Genomic DNA, 24380 nt, shown 5'->3' with positions numbered 1-24380 from the left:
CAGAACAGGATGGATCAACAGTGATTCATATTACTGGTTTGGATCCTAAAAAATTGATAGTTGTGTTTTGCTGTATAACACACTTACATTATTTGTCTACCCATGTGATGTGTATCAGGTTGTCAGCTTCAGTAACAAAAGAACACCATGGTTGTAAAAACTCTTTAAACAGGTAGTTTGTAAATGTGTAGAAGTGTTTGTTTTGGGTCCACACTGGTAAGTTAACTTGTAAATTAGACAGTCACAGAGGATTTTCCTCTGAATAACTGGTCAGGGCATAGCACTTTCCATTCAGCTTCTAGCAACTTTGATGTAAAGCTTGATCACACCTGTAGTGACTACTTCTATCTGTCACGCCCATTGTTGCTTATCCATTGTTCACTAGATATATCAATGTAATTACACCCAACACAATGTTGACAAACAGAATGCTTCCCACCACTAGATCACATAACTAGACGTGAGCTGGATGTGATCCCAACGTTGCCACCAATATAGCGGAAGAAAGTGAATGCTGCAAAAGGGACTCTAACCAGGGGGTTTCCTGTCTTTAAGTTTGGTGTGTGTTTTTCTTTAGTTTGCCTTTTCTTGGGCACATTTAGTGGGAGGACATGGTGGGTGTCTTTTAGGTTCCAGGTGTTGTTGCTAGTCAACTTTCAGTGGACACCCCCATGAGTGTCTTTCAGAACTCCTCCTAAAACCCCGCCTGTTTCAGTTTGGTTGTTGGTCAGTGACTTTGTTAGTTCCCTCTTCTGTTTGAGCAACATTTTTTGGTTTTCTTGCTGGGGAACGTAAGAAAATGGGGGCTCGTCCGCGATCTTGTTTCCCATGAGTATGGTAGTCGCTCTAATCACCTACACTGATGTGCCCAGAAATGTGAGTGTTCAAAATACACTTTTGTGGTAGTTTCTGTCACTAACATCCTCCCTGAGGGTTCTAAGATCGGTGGAATCCTTTTTAAGTTGCATAAACAGGCTATTAAAAAGGCCATCGACTTTCAGAAGCAGTTGCGGAAAAGATAAATATACAATCTGCTCAAAGTGGCATCTGCCGATCCAAAAGCAGTAGTCAAAGTGTTGATCGGTGCTGGTTTGGTGGAGGGAGAAATCCTTCCGGAAAGGGAGGTTGAAAAGGATCCTACAGGTAATAGGTCGACTCCTGTAGACTCCTGTCGACTCCTGTCGACTCTTGTCGATTCCTGTAGATTCCTGTCGACTCCTGTAGATTCCTGTAGACTCCTGTAGACTCCTGTCGTTTCCTGTAGACTCCTGTCGATTCCTGTAGACTCCTGTCGATTCCTGTAGAGTCCTGTAGACTCCTGTCGATTCCTGTTGATTCCTGTAGAGTCCTGTAGACTCCTGTAGACTCCTGTCTCTGCGAGAGTTAGAAGTAACGGCAAAATTGGAGCAAAATAAATTAGAGTTTGAGCACACGGAAAGGGAACGTGAGGATGAGATTAAGAGAGATGTTGAAACTCTCCAAATCCAGTCAGGACGTCCTCAACAGAGTTTGATCTTGGTCCGAACAGCCGGCTTGTACCGCCTTTCAGTGAAAAAGGGTTGGATGTATAGTTTACTGTATGAGCAGATTGACACATCCCTAAAATGGCTGCGAGATATTTGGTCACACATCCTCCAAAGTGTTCTTGGGGGAAAAGCTCAGAAAGTGTACGCCACTTTATCTCTTGACCAGAGTTCAGTTTATGACACTGTAAAAGCTGCTGTCCTTCAGGCTTACGAGTTGGTCCCAGAGGCATACAGACAACAGTTCCATAAATTACGAAAGACTATCACAAAGCCATGTTGAGTTCGCAAGGGAACAAAGATGTATTTTTGATCGGTGGTGTGGTTCTCAAGAGGTCAAGGACCTTGGAATTAAATAGTCATACTTCACGAGCAGTTCAAGAATTGCCTTCACCAAAGGGTTGCGACCAACTTTTATGAGCACAAGGATCTCACTCTTGAGAAAGCTGCAGTTCTGGCAGATAACTTTGTGTTGACACATAAAACTAGCCTTCACAGACAAGGCACCCAGTAGTTATCCCTACCCAAAAAACAATCCAGAGAAGTCACCTCCTACTGAGAGGTTTCAGTCCATTTCTACAGCGCCCAAAGATAAAGATCGGCAGAACTTTTTTTGTATCCGCCAGTTTATCATTACTGCCGTGAGAAAGGACACATTGTCTGTGTCCTAAATTGAAACAGTAAAATGAGAAAGAGAAAAAGCTGTTTCTTCTTGTAGGAGCACTCCAGCCCATTAAGTCTCTGGTTGGGACTGGTGTATCTCCTAAACAAGATTTTGGATCAGATGTGTATGAACCCCTTGTTTCAGACAGGTTCGTGTCTCTGCAGAGTGGCGACACTTTTAAGAAACCGGTGAAGATACTGCGAGACACTGGGGTGGCACAATCCTTCATGTTGGAGGGTGTTTTGCCTTTGTCTGACACTTCAGACACTGGTTACAGTGTGTTAGTTCAAGGCGTGGAGATGGGTTGCATGGAAGTTATTTTGTATAATGTGGAACTTGAGTATCTGATCTTATTTCTGGTTCCGTTGTCGTTGGAGTGAGGCCTAGCCTGCCGGTGAAGGGGATCTCATTCATTTTGGGAAACGATTTGGCTGGAGGCAACGTCATGACAAATCCTGTCGTTCGTAAGGAACCCAGAGTAGAGGAACCTGATGGGTTATCAGTATTTGTTTTAATTAGGGATCCCCATTAGCTGCTGCCAAGGCAGCAGCTACTCTTCCTGGGGTCCAAACACATTAAGGCACTTTACGTCACAAATAAAACAAAAATATATACATATCTACAATACAAAAAGTATAATACCACCATATTACAATGTACATGTGTATGTATGCATGTGCTCTCTCCACAGTCCCTGTTGTTCCCTAAGGTGCATTTGTATCAGTTTTTTAAATCAAATTGTACTGCTTGCATCAGATACAGTGGGGGAAAAAATGTATTTAGTCAGCCACCAATTGTGCAAGTTCTCCCACTTAAAAAGATGAGAGGCCTGTAATTTTCATCATAGGTACACGTCAACTATGACATACAAATTGAGGAAAGAAATCCTGAAAATCACATTGTAGGATTTTTAATGAATTTATTTGCAAATTATGGTGGAAAATAAGTATTTGGTCACCTACAAACAAGCAAGATTTCTGGCTCTCACAGACCTGTAACTTCTTCTTTAAGAGGCTCCTCTGTCCTCCAATCGTTACCTGTATTAATGGCACCTGTTTGAACTTGTTATCAGTATAAAAGACACCTGTCCACAACCTCAAACAGTCACACTCCAAACTCCACTATGGCCAAGACCAAAGAGCTGTCAAAGGACACCAGAAACAAAATTGTAGACCTGCACCAGGCTGGGAAGACTGAATCTGCAATAGGTAAGCAGCTTGGTTTGAAGAAATCAACTGTGGGAGCAATTATTAGGAAATGGAAGACATACAAGACCACTGATAATCTCCCTCGATCTGGGGCTCCACGCAAAATCTCACCCGTGGGGTCAAAATGATCACAAGAACGGTGAGCAAAAATCCCAGAACCACACGTGGGGGGACCTAGTGAATGACCTGCAGAGAGCTGGGGCCAAAGTAACAAAAGCCTACCATCAGTAACACACTACGCCGCCAGGGACTCAAATCCTGCAGTGCCAGACGTGTCCCCCTGCTTAAGCCAGTACATGTCCAGGCCCGTCTGAAGTTTGCTAGAGTGCATTTGGATGATCCAGAAGAGGATTGGGAGAATGTCATATGGTCAGATGAAACCAAAATAGAACTTTTTGGTAAAAACTCAACTCGTCGTGTTTGGAGGACAAAGAATGCTGAGTTGCATCCAAAGAACACCATACCTACTGTGAAGCATGGGGGGTGGAAACATCATGCTTTGGGGCTGTTTTTCTGCAAAGGGACCAGGACGACTGATCCGTGTAAAGGAAATAATTAATGGGGCCATGTATCGTGAGATTTTGAGTGAAAACCTCCTTCCATCAGCAAGGGCATTGAAGATGAAACGTGGCTGGGTCTTTCAGCATGACAATGATCCCAAACACACCGCCCGGGCAACAAAGGAGTGGCTTCGTAAGAAGCATTTCAAGGTCCTGGAGTGGCCTAGCCAGTCTCCAGATCTCAACCCCATAGAAAATCTTTGGAGGGAGTTGAAAGTCCGTGTTGCCCAGCAACAGCCCCAAAACATCACTGCTCTAGAGGAGATCTGCATGGAGGAATGGGCCAAAATACCAGCAACAGTGTGAGAAAACCTTGTGAAGACTTACAGAAAACGTTTGACCTGTGTCATTGCCAACAAAGGGTATATAACAAATTATTGAGAAACTTTTGTTATTGACCAAATAGTTATTTTCCACCATAATTTGCAAATAAATTCATAAAAAATCCTACAATGTGATTTCTAATTTTGTCTGTCATAGTTGACGTGTACCAATGATGAAAATTACAGGCCTCTCTCATATTTTTAAGTGGGAGAACTTGCACAATTGGTGGCTGACTAAATACTTTTTTCCCCACTGTACCTGATGTGGAATAGAGTTCCATGTAGTCATGGCTCTATGTAGTACTGTACGCCTCCCATAGTCTGTTCTGGACTTGGGGACTGTGACGAGACTTCTGGTGGCATGTCTTGTGGGGTATGCATGGGTGTCTGAGCAGTGTGCCAGTAGTTTAAACAGACAGCTTGGTGCATTCAGCATGTCAACACTTCTTACAAAAACAAGTAGTGATGAAGTCAATCTCTCCTCCACTTTGAGCCATGAGAGATTGGCATGCATATTATTAATGTTAGCTCTCTGTGTACATCCTAGGGCCAGCCGTGCTGCCCTGTTCTGAGCCAATTGTAATTCTCCTAAGTCCCTCTTTGTGGCACCTGACCACATGACTGAACAGTAGTCCAGGTGTGACAAAACTAGGGCCTGTAGGACCTGCCTTGTTGATAGTGTTGTTAAGGTAGAGCAGTGCTTTATTATGGACAGACTTCTCCCCATCTTAGCTACTGTTGTATCAACATGTTTGACCATGTCAGTTTGCAATCCAGGGTTACTCCAAGTAGTTTAGTCACCTAAACTTGCTCAATTTCCACATTATTTTTTACTATATTTAGGTGAGGTTTAGGGTTTAGTGAATGATTTGTCCCAAATACAACGCTTTTTAGTTGTTGAAATATTTACGACTAACTTAGTCCTTGCCACCCATTCTGAAACTAACTGCAGCTCTTTTAAGTGTTGCAGTCATTTCAGTCACTGTAGTAGCTGACGAGTATAGTGTTGAGTCATCCACAAACATTGACACTCTGGCTTTACTCAAAGCCAGTGGCATGTCATTACTAAAGATGGAAAAATGTATGGGGCCTAGACAGCTGCCTTGGGGAATTCCTGATTCTACCTGGATTATGTTGGAAAGGCTTCCATTAAAGAGCACCCTCTGTGATCTGTTAGACAGGTAACTCTTTAGCCACAATATAGCAGGGGGTGTAAAGCCATAACACATACGTTTTTCCAGCAGCAGACTAATCAATAATGTCAAAAGCCGCGCTGAAGTGTAACAAAACAGCCCCCACTATCTTTTTATTATAAATTTTTCTCAGCCAATCATCAGTCATTTGTGTAAGTGCTGTGCTTGTTGAATGTCCTTCCCTATAAGCATGCTGAAAGTTGTTTGTCAAACACGTTTTCCAAAAGTTTAAGGGTTGGTAACAGGCTGATTGGTCGACTATTTGAGCCAGTAATATCTTAAGATGAATGCACTAAGTCGCTCTTGATAAGAACATCTGCTAAAATACTAAAATGTCAATGTAAATGTTTTTAGCCATTGTGTAGCTCACTATTTTGACTGCACGTTTTGCTGTTTTGGAGATTCATTTTTGTTTGGGCTCAGTCCAGAGTTATAGAAGCATACATGAGGTTTTTCAAAACTTGTTTTAAGCAACTATAGAAAGAAACATAAAAAAATAGAAAAAATTTGTTTTTGTCTTGTATTTAATGATTGATAGCCAATTTATATTGGACAAGGCTATGCATTTAAGTAGCAACACATTTAAGTTGATTATGTTGTGTAATGGAAGTTGTTTTCAGTTGGTGGTGAGCAAACTTCTCCAACCAAAATATAGGATGTATTTGTCTTAAGGGGGAAGGAGTTACAGACTTTGGTTTTTCTATGTATATTTTCAGGTTGAACTTTAGCATGTATAGCTCGTTAGCACACAGGGCGCACCGATTGGTCTCACCTCGTTAGTCAGTATGTGTTACACCTGTGCTGGTTGCCATCTCCTTAGTGGGAAGGTGTTTCACCTGTGCTGCTCCAGTTGACTTGATAGATGTGGATAGTTAACGCCTTTAGTTGTCTTGATAGATGTGGAGGGTCAACTCCTTTAGTTGTCTTGATAGATGTGGAGGGTTAACACCTTTAGTTGTCTTGATAGATGTGGAGGGTTAACACCTTTAGTTGTCTTGATAGATGTGGAGGGTTAACTCCTTTAGTTGTCTTGATAGATGTGGAGGGTTAACTCCTTTAGTTGTCTTGATAGATGTGGAGGGTCAACACCTTTAGTTGTCTTGATAGATGTTGAGGGTCAACACCTTTAGTTGTCTTGGTAGATGTGGAGGGTTAACTCCTTTAGTTGTCTTGATAGATGTGGAGGGTCAACACCTTTAGTTGTCTTGATAGATGTTGAGGGTCAACACCTTTAGTTGTCTTGGTAGATGTGGAGGGTTAACTCCTTTAGTTGTCCTGATAGATGTGGAGGGTTAACACCTTTAGTTGTCTTGGTAGATGTGGAGGGTTAACTCCTTTAGTTGTCTTGATAGATGTGGAGGGTCAACACCTTTAGTTGTCTTGATAGATGTTGAGGGTCAACACCTTTAGTTGTCTTGGTAGATGTGGAGGGTTAACTCCTTTAGTTGTCTTGATAGATGTGGAGGGTCAACACCTTTAGTTGTCTTGATAGATGTTGAGGGTCAACTCCTTTAGTTGTCTTGATAGATGTGGAGGGTTAACTCCTTTAGTTGTCTTGATAGATGTGGAGGGTTAACACCTTTAGTTGTCTTGATAGATGTGGAGGGTTAACTCCTTTAGTTGTCTTGATAGATGTGGAGGGTTAACACCTGCGTTTCATTTTGGTTGTTGGTCTGTGACTTTGTTAGTTCCCCCTTCTGTTTGAGCAACGTTTTTGGTTTTCTTGCTGGGAACGCAACAAAACTTATTTTGAATAAAGTTTGCTGGAATATTCAATCTTATTTTGGATAAAGTTTAATATATTCGAGCAATCTTATTTTGGATAAGGTTCGGTTCTGTCTATTTGTAGAGTTATTTTGGGACTGTGTGTGTGGAGGCAGACCTGGAGCTGAAGTCATTGAACAGGCGTTCCTGCTTCGCTCTGCAGCGTCTGACAATTACTAACCTTCATCCACACACACAAAGGAGGTAAATGTGGTTAAAATACATGTTCATGCAGACAGCATATGGGTTAAATATGTCTCAGAAGTGCAAATGGGCCTCATCTCAGGATCCAGCAGTGTGTTTATGCTCCCAGTTGGGCTGCGGCAGCATTCTCAGAGTGTTATCACAGCGTTTTCACAGCCTCCAGGACTCGACTGGGGCACCGCCCTAAGCTCTCAGACCTGGAGTGTGTGTGATTACCAATCAATTGCTATAGCCTCAATTAGAGTAGCTATCCATTTGCTATAGTTAGTGTATCAGCTCAGATAGCCATTTAGCAATGGGGCAGAATAATATAGTGTTTCATTAACTGAGATGATTATCTTAAATATCCTATTACCACAACACCATTACATTATCCTATTATCACAACACCATTACCTTATCCTATTATCGCAACACCATTACCTTATCCTATTATCGCAACACCATTACCTTAAATTAGAGGTCTTCACGGTTTCAATAGACCTGAAATAACGAGATCCAAAGCGGGAACGAGCAGGTCCGGGTCCTAAATTCTGACTTTTGTCTCGGATCTGGGTCAGGTCTAATATAATTGGCGGCAGGTAGCTTAGTGGGTAAGAGCGTTGTGCCAGTAACCGAAAGGTCACTGGTTCTAATCCCCGAGCCGACTAGGTGAAAAATATGTCTGTGCCCTTGAGCAAGGCACTTAACCCTAATTGCTCCTGTAAGTCGCTCTGGATAAGAAAATATAAAAAAATTATAGAAAAAATAAAATAAAAATTGCACAGGTCTCTGGTATGTGCAATTAAAATGTTTTTACCAACTGGACCTGTTCTCTGTGTGATGAGAACTGCGCGAGCATGTCTGTCAGCCAATTACAACTCAATAAAACATATAGCTTATGTCCAGCTGAAACTGTTTCGGCTCTTCACCTCACATGCTGAGAGAGAAAGATCAAGGCTACTGTTGATTGCGAAGATGTAGTTATTTTTCATTTAAGTGAAAGTTAGAGGAGAAAGTGTATAGTGAAAAGAAGCCGACAAGGGGATTGTCCTCTGTGGGTGGACAAAGATGAGAAGATGAGGGGGGGGCTCTACTAAGCTATATGGAATTGCTATTTGATTTTCAATTTTAAGAACCTTGAAGTATGAAGTGTCTGTCCTATCTCTGAGAGAAAGATCAGGAAACGTTTGAACTTTTTTGTACATGTATTTAACCCCTTATTCTTGGCACTAAACAGTCTCCATATATACGTCCATTAATTATTTCAACTGGTACTGGGGGACCTTCAGATGAGTCTTGTGAGGCATGTGGACGTCCTAAAGCAAAACAACCACCATGTATGTGTTCGTACCGACATGTACATGTTTGTAAGATTTAATCTTTCCATAGATAATAGTTTGTAGGCCAAACCGTTCGGATGCTACAGACGATTTTGTGAGAAGACAGAGTTTCGGGACGTCTCCTGGTCTGACCAACACCGCTGTAGCTCTGTCACCTTTAACCGCAGATGAGGAAGTGCGACATCGGCGGATCCAGTGAATTGAGACGCATCCAATGCGAAAACAGATCTCTAGCTATCTAAAACAGATCTCTAGCTATCTAAAATAGATCTCTAGCTATCTAAAACAGATCTCTAGCTATCTAAAACAGATCTCTAGCTATCTAAAATGGATATCTAGCTATCTAAAATAGATATCTAGCTATCTAAAATAGATATCTAGCTATCTAAAACAGATATCTAGCTATCTAAAACAGATATCTAGCTATCTAAAACAGATATCTCTAGCTATCTAAAACAGATAACTCTAGCTATCTCAAACAGATAACTCTAGCTATCTCAAACAGATAACTCTAGCTATCTCAAACAGATATCTCTAGCTATCTCAAACAGATATCTCTAGCTATCTCAAACAGATATCTCTAGCTATCTCAAACAGATATCTCTAGCTATCTCAAACAGATCTCTAGCTTAAACTGACAGATTTTGATGGGGATTTTTATATTATGCTAATTAGATGTCCACAGGGGCGGGGACATCGACTCTAGGGGTTTTTAAATAGCATATGCAAAAAGTGTTCAGTTTTGTTCTGACATTTTTGTTGGCTAAATTAAGTTGTAACTGTCTCTTTATTTAGTGCTCTGTATTTAGTTTAAGGGTAAAAGTAGGCCTGTTGTAAAATAAATATCCTTAGCCTGTTGCTGTCATTTGTAGGGGAAGGCATCTATTGGTAAGAACTGTAATATAGGCCTAGCCTGTGCAAAGCTTTTTGGACGGTTTCATTCTGTTGAGCCATTTTCATTGGCCAAATGAACAATATGTTGAGCCATTTTCATTGGCCAAATGAAGTTCCAGCTGTAACGTTGTGTTTGAAGCAGTATAATAGAATGACTCAAACCATGAAAAGGAAAAACCAAAGAGGACAGGATGCTGAACTTAATTTAATGTCACAATATAATAACCTGTTTGTATTTTTCCTATAAACAATGACTTGACTTAATTTTGATATTACCCAAATAAAGGTGTGGTGTGGTATGGCTATAATTAACTACTGCAGGCCTATCAAGGCAGTACCCACCGGCTCCCACAGTTGGACTTGAGATGAGGAAGAATGTTTTAGGCCTACCAGAGTTAGTCCTTTAATCTAACAATAATGCTTATCTTTATTTAAAAAATCATTCTGATTGAAAATATATGAATGAGCCTATATCAGTAGTATAAAGAAATACATGTCGATGTCGGGAACATTGGAATATCTCCATCTTTAAGCTAAAGATCATCTATTTTTTTGTTGCATTGGATGCATCCGCCGATGTCGCACTTCCGCATCTGTGATGAAAGGTGACAAAGCTAGAGTGGTGTTGGTCAGACCATGAGACATCCCAAAGCTAGAGTGGTGTAAAGCTAGAGTGGTGTAAAGCTAGAGTGGTGTTTGGCAGACCATGAGACATCCCAAAGCTAGAGTGGTGTTTGGCAGACCATGAGACATCCCAAAGCTAGAGTGGTGTTTGGCAGACCAGGAGACATACCAAAGCTAGAGTGGTGTTTGTCCACATCCCAAAGATTGGTCTTCTCATGAAAACATCTGTAGTGGCCGAACGGTTTGGCCTACAAACTGTTACCCCTCTATGGAAAGATGAGACTCTCAGGAGCAAATACAGTTGAAGTCGGAAGTTTACATACACTGTGGCCACTCAGTAAAAGGCACATGACAGCCCGTCTGGCCACTCTACCATAAAGGCCTGATTGGTGGAGTGCTGCTGAGATGGTTGTCCTTCTGGAAGGTTCTCCCATCTCCACAGAGGAACTCTAGAGCTCTGTCAGTGACCATCCGGTTCTTGTTCACCTCCCTGACCAAGACCCTTCTCCCCCGATTGCTCAGTTTGGCCGGGTGGCCAGCTCTAGGAAGAGTCTTGGTGGTTCCAAACTGATGATGGAGGCCACTGTGTTCTTGGGGACCTTCAATGCTGCAGAATTGTTTTGGTACCCTTCCCCAGATCTGTGCCTCAACACAATCCTGTCTCGGAGCTCTACGGGCAATTCCTTCAACCTCATGCACTGTCAACTGTGGGACCTTTATACAGACAGGTGTGTGCCTTCCCAAATCATGTCCAATCAATTGAATTTACCACAGGTGGACTCCAAGTTGTAGAAACATCAAGGATGATCAATGGAAACAGGATGCACCTGAGCTCAATTGAGTCTCATAGCAAAGGTTCTGAATACTTGTAAATAAGGTATTTGTTTTTTCTTTTTGCCGTCCGACTCATCCCAAACCATCTCAATTGGGTTGAGGTCGGGGGATTGTGGACATCTGATGCAGCACTCCATCACTCTCCATCTTGGTAAAATAGTCCTTACACAGCCTGGAGGTGTGTTGGGTCATTGTCCTGTTGAAAAACAAATGATAGTCCCAATAAGCCCAAACCAGATGGGATGCCATATCGCTGCAGAATGCTGTGGTAGCCATGCTGGTTAAGTGTGCCTTGAATTCTAAATAAATCACACAGTGTCACCATCAAAGAACCCCCACACCATAACACCACCTCCTCCATGCTTTACGGTGGGAACTACACATGTGGAGATCATCCGTTCACCCACACCGCATCTCACAAAGACACAGTGGTTGGAACCAAAAATCTCAAATTTGGACTCCAGACCAAAGGACACACTTCCACCGGTCTAATGTCCATTGCTCGTGTTTCTTGGCCCAAGCAGGTCTCTTCTTATTATTGGTGTCCTTTAGTATTGGTTTCTTTGCAGCAATTCGACCATGAAGGCCTGATTCACGCAGTCTCCTCTGAACAGTTGATGTTGAGATGTGTCTGTTACTTGAACTCTGTGAAGCATTTATGTGGGCTGCAATTTCTGAGGCTGGTAACTCTAATGAACTTATCCTCTGCAGCAGAGAACTCTGGGTCGTCCATTCCTGTGGCTGTCCTCATGAGAGCCAATTTCATCATAGCGCTTGATGGTTTTTGTGACTGCGCTCGAATAAACTTTCAAAGTTCTTTGAAATGTTCCGTATTGACCGACTGTTGTTTCTCTTAGCTTATTTGAGCTGTTCTTGCCATAATATGGACTTGGTCTTTTACCAAATAGGGCTATCTTCCGTATACCCCCCCTACCTTGTCACAACACAACTGATTGGCTCAAATGCATTAAGAAGGAAATAAATTCCACAAATTAACTTTTAAGAAGGCACAAAATTGTAGACCTGCACAAGGCTGGGATGGGCTACAGGACAATAGGCAAGCAGCTTGGTGAGAAGGCAACAACTGTTGGCGCAATTATTAGAAAATGGAAGAAGTTTAAGATGACGGTCAATCACCCTCGGTCTGGGGCTCCATGCAAGATCTCACCTCGTGGGGCATCAATGATCATGAGGAAGGTGAGGGATCAGCCCAGAACTACACGGCAGGACCTGGTCAATGACCTGAAGAGAGCTGGGACCACAGTCTCAAAGAAAACCATTAGTAACACACTACGCCGTCATGGATTAAAATCCTGCAGCGCACGCAAGGTCCCCCTGCTCAAGCCAGCGCATGTCCAGGCCCGTCTGAAGTTTGTCAATGACCATCTGGATGATCCAGAGGAGGAATGGGTGAAGGTCATGTGGTCTGATGAGACAAAAATAGAGCTTTTTGGTCTAAACTCCACTCGCCGTGTTTGGAGGAAGAAGAAGGATGAGTACAACCCCAAGAACACCATCCCAACCGTGAAGCATGGAGGTGGAAACATCATTCTTTGGGGATGCTTTTCTGCAAAGGGGACAGGACGACTGCACCGTATTGAGGGGAGGATGGATAGGGCTATGTATCGCGAGATCTTGGCCAACAACCTCCTTCCCTCAGTAAGAGCATTGAAGATGGGTCGTGGCTGGGTCTTCCAGCATGACAACGACCCGAAAAACACAGCCAGGGCAACTAAGGAGTGGCTCCGTAAGAAGCATCTCAAGGTCCTGGAGTGGCCTAGCCAGTCTCCAGACCTGAACCCAATAGAAAATATTTGGAAGGAGCTGAAAGTCCGTATTGCCCAGTGACAGCCCCGAAACCTGAAGGATCTGGAGAAGGTCTGTATAGAGGAGTGCGCCAAAATCCCTGCTGCAGTGTGTGCAAACCTGGTCAAGACCTACAGGAAACGTATGATCTCTGTAATTGTAAACAATGGTTTCTGTACCAAATATTAAGTTCTGCTTTTCTGATGTATCAAATACTCATGTCATGCAATAAAATGCAAATGAATTACTTAAAAATCATACAATGTGATTTCCTGGATTTATGTTTTAGATTCCGTCTCTCACATTTGAAGTGTACCTATGATAAAAATTACAGACCTCTACATGCTTTGTAAGTAGGAAAACCTGCAAAATCGGCAGTGTATCAAATACCTGTTCTCCCCACTGTACAGTGGGGAAAAAAAGTATTATGTCAGCCACCAATTGTGCAAGTTCTTCCACTTAAAAAGATGAGAGAGGCCTGTAATTTTCATCATAGGTACACGTCAACTATGACAGACAAAAAGAGGGAAAAAAATCCAGAAAATCACATTTTAGGATTTTTTATGAATTTATTTAAAAATTATGGTGGAAAATAAGTATTTGGTCAATAACAAAAGTTTCTCAATACTTTGTTATATACCCTTTGTTTGCAATGACACAGGTCAAACATTTTCACACACTGTTGCTGGTATTTTGGCCCATTCCTCCATGCAGATCTCCTCTAGAGCAGTGATGTTTTGGGGCTGTCGCTGGGCAACACGGACTTTCAACTCCCTCCAAAGATTTTTTATGGGGTTGAGATCTGGAGACTGGCTTGGCCACTCCAGGACCTTGAAATGCTTCTTACGAAGCCACTCCTTCGTTGCCCAGGCGGTGTGTTTGGGATCATTGTCATGCTGAAAGACCCAGCCACGTTTCATCTTCAATGCCCTTGCTGATGGAAGGAGGTTTTCACTCAATCTCACGATACATGGCCCCATTCATTCTTTCCTTTACACAGATCAGTCGTCCTGGTCCCTTTGCAGAAAAAACAGCCCCAAAGCATGATGTTTCCACCCCCATGCTTCACAGTAGGTATGGTGTTCTTTGGATGCAACTCAGCATTCTTTGTCCTCCAAACACGACGAGTTGAGTTTTGACCAAAAAGTTCTATTTTGGTTTCATCTGACCATATGACATTCTCCCAATCCTCTTCTGGATCATCCAAATGCACTCTAGCAAACTTCAGATGGGCCTGGACATGTACTGGCTTAAGCAGGGGGACACGTCTGGCACTGCAGGATTTGAGTCCCTGGCGGCGTAGTGTGTTACTGATGGTAGGCTTTGTTACTTTGGCCACAGCTCTCTGCAGGTCATTCACTAGGTCCCCCCGTGTAGTTCTGGGATTTTTGCTCACCGTTCTTGTGATCATTTTGACCCCACGGGGTGAGATCTTGCGTGGAGCCCCAGATCGAGGGAGATTATCAGTGGTCTTGTATGTCTTCCATTTCCTAATAATTGCCCCCACTTCTTCAAACCAAGCTGCTTACCTATTGCAGATTCAGTCTTCCCAGCCTGGTGCAGGTCTACAATTTTGTTTCTGGTGTCCTTTGACAGCTCTTTGGTCTTGGCCATAGTGGAGTTTGGAGTGTGACTGTTTGAGGTTGTGGACAGGTGACTTTTATACTGATACAAGTTCAAACAGGTGCAATTAATACAGGTAACGAGTGGAGGACAGAGGAGCCTTTTAAAGAAGAAGTTACAGGTCTGTGAGAGCCAGCAATCTTGCTTGTTTGTAGGTGACCAAATACTTATTTTCCACCATAATTTGCAAATAAATTCATAAAAAATCCTACAATGTGATTTTCTGGATTTTTTTTCCCTCAATTTGTCTGTCATAGTTGACATACTGCCTATGATGAAAATTACAGGCCTCTCTCATCTTTTTAAGTGGGAGAACTTGCACAATTGGTGGCTGACTAAATACTTTTTTTCCCCACTGTATATATATATGCCCATCATAATATTTTCTTTTTATAGGCCAGTCTGAGATAAGGCTTTTTCTTTGCAACTCTGCCTAGAAGGTCAGCATCCCGGAATCGCCTCTTCACTGTACGGTGCATTAAAACTAAAAGCAGATTTACCCAGCTCGGTGGGGACCCTAGCAACCTTGAGTTAAGCAATCCTGTGAAAGGGTTAGCCAACTATACTTCAACAGCAAAGTTAGATAAGATGGAAGTTTATGAAGTAGGGCCTTGTAAACAAAAAGGAAGTAATTTAGAGATCTACGGGCCTTTAGCAAAGTCCAGTATGAAGTTGGAAAAGTAGCCGGCTTACAATGAGTCTTATTGGCTATTTATACGAAGGCCAGCGATGATGGAAAACACTGCGTGAGACTGGACTGCCTAACACACACTGGGTGAGCATACTGCCTAACACACACTGGGTGAGCATACTGCCTAACACACACTGGGTGAGCATACTGCCTAACACACACTGGGTGAGCATACTGCCTAACACACACTGGGTGAGCATACTGCCTAACACACACTGGGTGAGAATACTGCCTAACACACACTGGGTGAGCATACTGCCTAACACACACTGGGTGAGACTGGACTGCCTAACACACACTGGGTGAGCATACTGCCTAACACACACTGGGTGAGCATACTGCCTAACACACACTGGGTGAGACTGGACTGCCTAACACACACTGGGTGAGCTTACTGCCTAACACACACTGGGTGAGCATACTGCCTAACACACACTGGGTGAGACTGGACTGCCTAACACACACTGGGTGAGCATACTGCCTAACACACACTGGGTGAGCATACTGCCTAACACACACTGGGTGAGCATACTGCCTAACACACACTGGGTGAGCATACTGCCTAACACACACTAAGTGAGCATACTGCCTAACACACACTGGGTGAGCATACTGCCTAACACACACTGGGTGAGCATACTGCCTAACACACACTGGGTGAGCATACTACCTAACACACACTGGGTGAGCATACTGCCTAACACACACTGGGTGAGACTGGACTGCCTAACACACACTGGGTGAGCATACTGCCTAACACACACTAAGTGAGCATACTGCCTAACACACACTGGGTGAGCATACTGCCTAACACACACTGGGTGAGACTGGACTGCCTAACACACACTGGGTGAGCATACTGCCTAACACACACTGGGTGAGCATACTGCCTAACACACACTAAGTGAGCATACTGCCTAACACACACTGGGTGAGCATACTGCCTAACACACACTGGGTGAGCATACTGCCTAACACACACTGGGTGAGACTGGACTGGCTAACACACACTGGGTGAGCATACTGCCTAACACACACTGGATGAGCATACTGCCTAACACACACTGGGTGAGCATACTGCCTAACACACACTGGATGAGCATACTGCCTAACACACCCTGGGTGAGCATACTGCCTAACACACACTGGGTGAGAATACTGCCTAACACACACTGGGTGAAAATACTGCCTAACACACACTGGGTGAGACTGGACTGCCTAACACACACTGGGTGAGAATACTGTCTAACACACACTGGGTGAGAATACTGCCTAACACACACTGGGTGAGACTGGACTGCCTAACACACACTGGGTTACATGGCTTAAAAATCAGATCCATTTTATTCAAACTTATGAGCGATTCACGATATATATCTTGATTTTTTAAAACATTTTCTCCAAAAATGCTTTGTTGCACAATTAATAGTCAATACTGTACACTGGATTTCAAACAGCAGGAATAATCTAATGAATTCAGGGCTTCTAAAATCATACTTCGGATAAATATAAGCCTTCCACAACCATAATAATAATTTAATTATTTTATCAAAATAGTTTAACATGCTTTTTTTCCGATAATCATAAATAAATGCCTTTTTGTTAAAAAATTTACCAGAACTATGCAAAATGCACATCCACTAATAATGACCAACTTCTGGTAGCATTATAGAAAATGAACACGTCTTATAAACAATCTCTCAAGCACATGCCCACGTGCTACGGCGTAGCCAGCTAATCTTTTAGCCAACTTGGATCTATTTGCTTGCTAACAAAGAAGAACAGTTGAACTGTTTTTAATACACTCTCCTGTCTGTCACAAAATGTTGAAAAGAAGTGGTCTACCTGGATAAGAAGATGCTTATTTCTCAGAATGAGAACAAGTTGCCAATTCCTGATATACAGTTGAAGTCGTAAGTTTACATACACCTTTGCCAAATACATTTAAACTCAGTTTTTCACAATTCCTGACATTTAATCCTAGTAACAATTCCCTGTCTTAGGTCAGTTAGGATCACCACTTTATTTTAAGAATGTGAAATGTCAGAATAATAGCAGAGAGAATGATTTATTTCAGCTTTTATTTCTTTCATCACATTCCCAGTGGGTCAGAAGTTTACATACACTCAATTAGTATTTGGTAGCATTGCCTTTAAATTGTTAAACTTGGGTCAAACGTTTCGGGTAGCCTTCCACAAGCTTCCCACAATTAGTTGGGTGAATTTTGGCCCATTCCTCCTGACAGAGCTGGTGTAACTGAGTCAGGTTTGTAGGCCTCCTTGTTCGCACACGCTTTTTTTTTGTGATGGCCAATCCAATACCTTAACTTTGTTGTCCTTAAGCCATTTTGCCACAACTTTGGAAGTATGCTTGGGGTCATTGTCCATTTGGAAGACCCATTTGCGACCAAGCTTTTAACTTCCTGACTGATGTCTTGAGATTTTGCTTCAATATATCCACATATTTTTCCTTCCTCATGATGCCATCTATTTTGTGAATTGCACCAGTCCCTCCTGCAGCAAAGCACCCCCACAGCATGATGCTGCCACCCCCGTGCTTCACGGTTGGGATGGTGTTCTTCAGCTTGCAATCAACCCCCTTTTTCCTCCAAACACAACGATGGTCATTATAAGTCTGTGGCTAAACTTCTGCTAGCGGTATGTGGTATTATAAAACACAGACCAGACAGCTAGCACATCACTGTCTGTGGCTAAACTTCTGCTAGCTGTACCTGGTACTGCAATACTGCATACGACAAACTGAGCATTAATTTTCCACAATGTTCATTGATACTCCCATTTTAGTAGGATCTGCTCTGTTCAACATTTTGGGAGTTGAGACATGAAAAAGGGTATCATTACAAAGGTTAACTTCTCCTCTATTACAGTAAAATAATGTCGTAATGAGTTTCGGTGTCCATATGACTGATTCTTTTGGACCAAACCTCAAATGCAAATAGCGAGTTGAAACTGTTCATCAGAGGGGAAGAAATGATCTTTCATCTTTGTTGTTGTGAGTGGCAGAGGAAGGGGCTTGGTGTCTGTGGAGTGGGAAAGTGCACAGTGCACAGAAGGAGGAGGGGCTTGGTGTCACAGCACATACGGGGGAGGGGCTTGGTGTCACAGCACATACGGGGGAGGGGCTTGGTGTCACAGCACATATGGGGGAGGGGCTTGGTGTCACAGCACATATGGGGGAGGGGCTTGGTGTCACAGCACATAAGGGGGAGGGGCTTGGTGTCTGTGGAGTGGGAAAGTGCACAGTGCACAGAAGGAGGAGGGGCTTGGTGTCACAGCACATAAGGGGGAGGGGCTTGGTGTCACAGCACATATGGGGGAGGGGCTTGGTGTCACAGCACATAAGGGGGAGGGGCTTGGTGTCACAGCACATAAGGGGGAGGGGCTTGGTGTCACAGCACATACGGGGGAGGGGCTTGGTGTCACAGCACATAAGGGGGGAGGGGCTTGGTGTCACAGCACATAAGGGGGAGGGGCTTGGTGACACAGCACATACGGGGGAGGGGCTTGGTGTCACAGCACATAAGGGGGAGGGGCTTGGTGTCACAGCACATAAGGGGGAGGGGCTTGGTGTCACAGCATATAAGGGGGAGGGGCTTGGTGTCACAGCACATATGGGGGAGGTGCTTGGTGTCACAGCACATACGGGGGAGGGGCTTGGTGTCACAGCACATACGGGGGAGGGGCTTGGTGTCACAGCACATAAGGGGGAGGGGCTTGGTGTCACAGCACATAAGGGGGAGGGGCTTGGTGTCACAGCACATACGGGGAGGGGCTTGGTGTCACAGCACATAAGGGGGAGGGGCTTGGTGTCACAGCACATAAGGGGAGGGGCTTGGTGTCACAGCACATAAGGGGGAGGGGCTTGGTGTCACAGCACATAAGGGGGAGGGGCTTGGTGTCACAGCACATAAGGGGGAGGGGCTTGGTGTCACAGCACATAAGGGGGAGGGGCTTGGTGTCACAGCACATAAGGGGGAGGGGCTTGGTGTCACAGCACATACGGGGGAGGGGCTTGGTGTCACAGCACATAAGGGGGAGGGGCTTGGTGTCACAGAACAGAAGGGGGAGGGGCTTGGTGTCACAGAACAGAAGGAGGGAAGGAGACGAGACCAAAAAGACAACCTAGAAAATATTACAACCGAGAAAACATTACAACCGAGAAAACATTACAACCTAGAAAACATTACAACCGAGAAAACGTTACAACATAGAAAACATTACAACCGAGAAAACATTACAACATAGAAAACATTACAACCTAGAAAACATTACAACCGAGAAAACATTACAACATAGAAAACATTACAACCTAGAAAACATTACAACCTAGAAAACATTACAACCGAGAAAACATTACAACCGAGAAAACATTATAACATAGAAAACATTACAACCGAGAAAACATTACAACATAGAAAACATTACAACCTAGAAAACATTACAACCTAGAAAACATTACAACATAGATTCTTGCAATACAGGCATTTGGAACATGGCACTAAAACAGAAATTCTAATTAATATAATTTCTTTGATCTATCGCCCAGCTCTAACACTATAGAAAACTACTGACATCTCTCTAGCAGCCATGGGGGCTGCTCGCCTCACACACCCTCCAGTCGACATCAGAGGCAGAGGGCATCGGCCATGGGGGCTGCTCGCCTCACACACCCTCCAGTCGACATCAGAGGCAGAGGGCATCGGCCATTTAGCGTCACATTTAGTAATTCTCTCATTCTGACAACACATTTAGTAATTCTCTCATTCTGACAACACATTTAGTAATTCTTTCATTCTGACAACACATTTAGTAATTCTTTCATTCTGACAACACATTTAGTAATTCTTTCATTCTGACAACACATTTAGTAATTCTTTCATTCTGACAACACATTTAGTAATTCTCTCATTCTGACAACACATTTAGTAATTCTTTCATTCTGACAACACATTTAGTAATTCTTTCATTCTGACAACACATTTAGTAATTCTCTCATTCTGACAACACATTTAGTAAGTATTTCATTCTGACAACACATTTAGTAATTCTCTCATTCTGACAACACATTTAGTAATTCTCTCATTCTGACAACACATTTAGTAAGTATTTCATTCTGACAACACATTTAGTAATTCTCTCATTCTGACAACACATTTAGTAATTCTTTCATTCTGACAACACATTTAGTAATTCTTTCATTCTGACAACACATTTAGTAATTCTTTCATTCTGACAACACATTTAGTAATTCTCTCATTCTGACAACACATTTAGTAATTCTTTCATTCTGACAACACATTTAGTAATTCTTTCATTCTGACAACACATTTAGTAATTCTCTCATTCTGACAACACATTTAGTAAGTATTTCATTCTGACAACACATTTAGTAATTCTCTCATTCTGACAACACATTTAGTAATTCTCTCATTCTGACAACACATTTAGTAAGTATTTCATTCTGACAACACATTTAGTAATTCTCTCATTCTGACAACACATTTAGTAATTCTCTCATTCTGACAACACATTTAGTAATTCTCTCATTCTGACAACACATTTAGTAATTCTCTCATTCTGACAACACATTTAGTAATTCTCTCATTCTGACAACACATTTAGTATTGCTCTCATTCTGACAACACATTTAGTATTGCTCTCATTCTGACTGCCTGACTGTCTTTCTGCAGTAGATGGGTTGGGGGACAGGGGCTTAGGTGTGTGTCAGTAGAATATTGGGTTATGGCTAGCTAGTTGTGATAATAGAGTAGTGCAGACGTAACAGTGGTTTATGGGGTTAGGGTTAGGGTGGTTAGGGGGGTTAGGGGGGTTAGGGTGGTTAGGAAGGTTAGGGGGTTAGGGGGGTTAGGGGGGTTAGGGTTAGGGGGGTTAGGGTGGTTTAGGGGCTAGGGTTAGGGGGTTAGGGGGTTTAGAGGGTTAGGGGGTTAGGGTGGTTAGGGGGGTTAGGATGGTTAGGGTGGTTAGGGTGGTTTAGAGGGTTAGGGGGGTTAGGGTGGTTAGGGGGGTTAGGGTGGTTAGGGTGGTTTAGGGGCTAGGGTTAGGGGGGTTAGGGTGGTTTAGATGGTTAGGGGGGTTAGGGTGGTTAGGGGGGTTAGGATGGTTAGGGTGGTTAGGGTGGTTAGGGTGGTTAGGGTGGTTAGGGTGGTTAGGGTGGTTAGGAAGGTTAGGGGGTTAGGGTGGTTAGGGGGGTTAGGGTGGTTAGATGGTTAGGGTGGTTTAGGGGCTAGGGTGGTTTAGGGGCTAGGGTGGTTTAGGGGGGTTAGGGTGGTTAGGGTGGTTAGGGTGGTTAGGGTGGTTAGGGGGTTAGGGTGGTTTAGGGGCTAGGGTTAGGGGGGTTAGGGGTTAGGGTGGTTAGGGTGGTTAGATGGTTAGGGTGGTTTAGGGGCTAGGGTGGTTTAGGGGCTAGGGTGGTTTAGGGGGGTTAGGGTGGTTAGGGTGGTTAGGGTGGTTAGGGTGGTTAGGGGGTTAGGGTGGTTTAGGGGCTAGGGTTAGGGGGGTTAGGGGGTTAGGGTGGTTAGGGTGGTTAGGGGGGTTAGGGGGGTTAGGGTGGTTAGGGGGGTTAGGATGGTTAGGGTGGTTAGGGTGGTTAGAGGGTTAGGGTGGTTTAGGGGCTAGGGTTAGGGGGGTTAGGGGGTTAGGGGGTTAGGGTGGTTAGGGTGGTTAGGGGGGTTAGGATGGTTAGGGTGGTTAGGGTGGTTAGGGGTTAGGGTGGTTAGGGGGTTAGGGGGGTTAGGGTGGTTAGGGGGGTTAGGGTGGTTAGGGTGGTTAGGGGGGTTAGGGTGGTTAGGAAGGTTAGGGTGGTTAGGGGGGTTAGGAAGGTTAGGGTGGTTAGGGTGGTTAGGGTGGTTAGGGGGTTAGGGTGGTTAGGGGGGTTAGGGTGGTTAGGGGGGTTAGGGTGGTTAGGAAGGTTAGGGTGGTTAGGGGGTTAGGAAGGTTAGGGTGGTTAGGGGGGTTAGGGTGGTTAGGGTGGTTTAGGGGCTAGGGTGGTTAGGGGGGTTAGGGTGGTTAGGGGGGTTAGGGTGGTTAGGGGGTTAGGGTGGTTAGGGTGGTTTAGGGGCTAGGGTGGTTTAGGGGCTAGGGTGGTTAGGGTGGTTAGGGTGGTTAGGGTGGTTAGGGTGGTTAGGGGGTTAGGGTGGTTAGGGTGGTTTAGGGGGTTAGGGTGGTTAGGGGGCTAGGGTGGTTAGGGTGGTTAGGGTGGTTAGGGTGGTTAGGGTGGTTAGGGGGTTAGGGTGGTTAGGGTGGTTAGGGGGTTAGGGTGGTTAGGGGGTTAGGGTGGTTAGGGTGGTTAGGGGGGTTAGGGTGGTTAGGGGGTTAGGGTGGTTAGGGTGGTTTAGGGGGTTAGGGTGGTTTAGGGGCTAGGGTGGTTAGGGTGGTTAGGGTGGTTAGGGTGGTTAGGGGGTTAGGGTGGTTAGGGTGGTTTAGGGGGTTAGGGTGGTTTAGGGGCTAGGGTGGTTAGGGTGGTTAGGGTGGTTAGGGTGGTTTAGGGGCTAGGGTGGTTAGGGGGTTAGGGTTGTTAGGGGGGTTAGGGTGGTTAGGGGGTTAGGGTGGCTAGGAAGGTTAGGTGGTTAGGGTGGTTAGTGTGGTTAGGGGGTTAGGGTGGTTGGGGGGTTAGGGGGTTAGCAGTAGAATAGCCTGGGGGGGGTTCTGCCATTCTCAGCCAGAGGACACACACTGTCACTACTTGTCTGCATCACTGTCTGCACTCACCGGTGTGTGTCAGTGTGTACAATATAGTGTGTGTGTGTGTGTGTGTGTGTGTGTGTGTGTGTGTGTGTGTGTGTGTGTGTGTGTGTGTGTCAGTGTCTGTCTGTGTCAGCTGCTTACAGCTGCCAGGCCATATTGTGTCCACCACACAGAAGTATTCCTGTCTGAGCTCTGATTGGCTAATACATAGCTCTGGGGCACTGAGGTGGAAAGAAGGGGAGAGAGGAATTAATGGGTCGCCGGTTCAAATCCCAGGTTGGACGGGGAAATCGGATTGCTACCCCAAATGATAAGATATCTTAATAAGATTATTATACCTCTGTGTAAATAATGCATTGTATGATCAATAGGAGAGTCAACTAACTTACTAGCTAGTCAAATCAATTCTGAGCTCTGAGCCATAAAACGTATTTAGTCAACTGAATAACTTGACTGTTATTTGACGGTGGTCATCTCTAGCTAATTAACAACAGTTGACCTCAAACATCACGAGAGAGAGAGAGAGAGAGAGAGAGAGAGAGAGAGAGAGAGAGAGAGAGAGAGAGAGAGACACTTTAACTGTATTAATTGTGGTGTTGAGAGCTGGTTAACCCTTAAGTGTTTGGCCCTGAGGACATCATGAAAACTTAATCACACCACCTGGGAAAGGCAGCCATCTCAAGGACAGAGGGGGGCGGACAGACACACGCGCACAGACACACAAAGACACAGACACATACTGGTGATCAGTGACGTATGTTTATTCATCTCTTCTGCATGAATAGGAGGCGCTAAGAAGCAGGTTGCTGGTGATTGGGGATTATTTGGACCAATCAGCAGTTCGTCATATTGGATTGTGGTATAAAAGAGGTCATTGTGTGATGGTAAACCCTTATAATATGACTCATCTTAGGGTTAGGGGATCTGTAGGATACAACTACAGTGTTATATAATATAAATGACAGTTGTAAATGAGAACTTGTTCTCAACTGGCTTACCTGGTTAAATAAAGATTAAATAAATAAATATGAAGTATTTGGTACTAGCTACCAGTATGTCTAATTTCATTTCTTCAGTGTATGTGTGTGTGCATATATACAGTACAAGTCAAGGGTTGTTCTTTATTTGTAATATTTTCTACATTGTAGAATAATAGTGAAGACATCAAAATATGAAATAACACATATGGAATCATGTAGTAACCAAAAAAGTGTTAAACAAATAGCCACCCTTTGCCTTGATGACAACTTTGCACACTCTTGGCATTCTCTCAACCAGCTTCATGAGGCAGTCACCTGGAATGCATTTAAATTAACAGGTGTGCATTCTTAAAAGTTAATTTGATGAATTTATTTCCTTCTTAATGTGTTTGAGCCAATCAGTTTTGTTGTGACAAGGTAGGGGGGGTATACAGAAGATAGCC

This window comes from Coregonus clupeaformis, chromosome 36, assembly GCF_020615455.1.
Source record: "Coregonus clupeaformis isolate EN_2021a chromosome 36, ASM2061545v1, whole genome shotgun sequence".
NCBI lineage: Eukaryota > Metazoa > Chordata > Actinopteri > Salmoniformes > Salmonidae > Coregonus > Coregonus clupeaformis.
Note: the sequence above shows the minus strand (reverse complement) of the source record.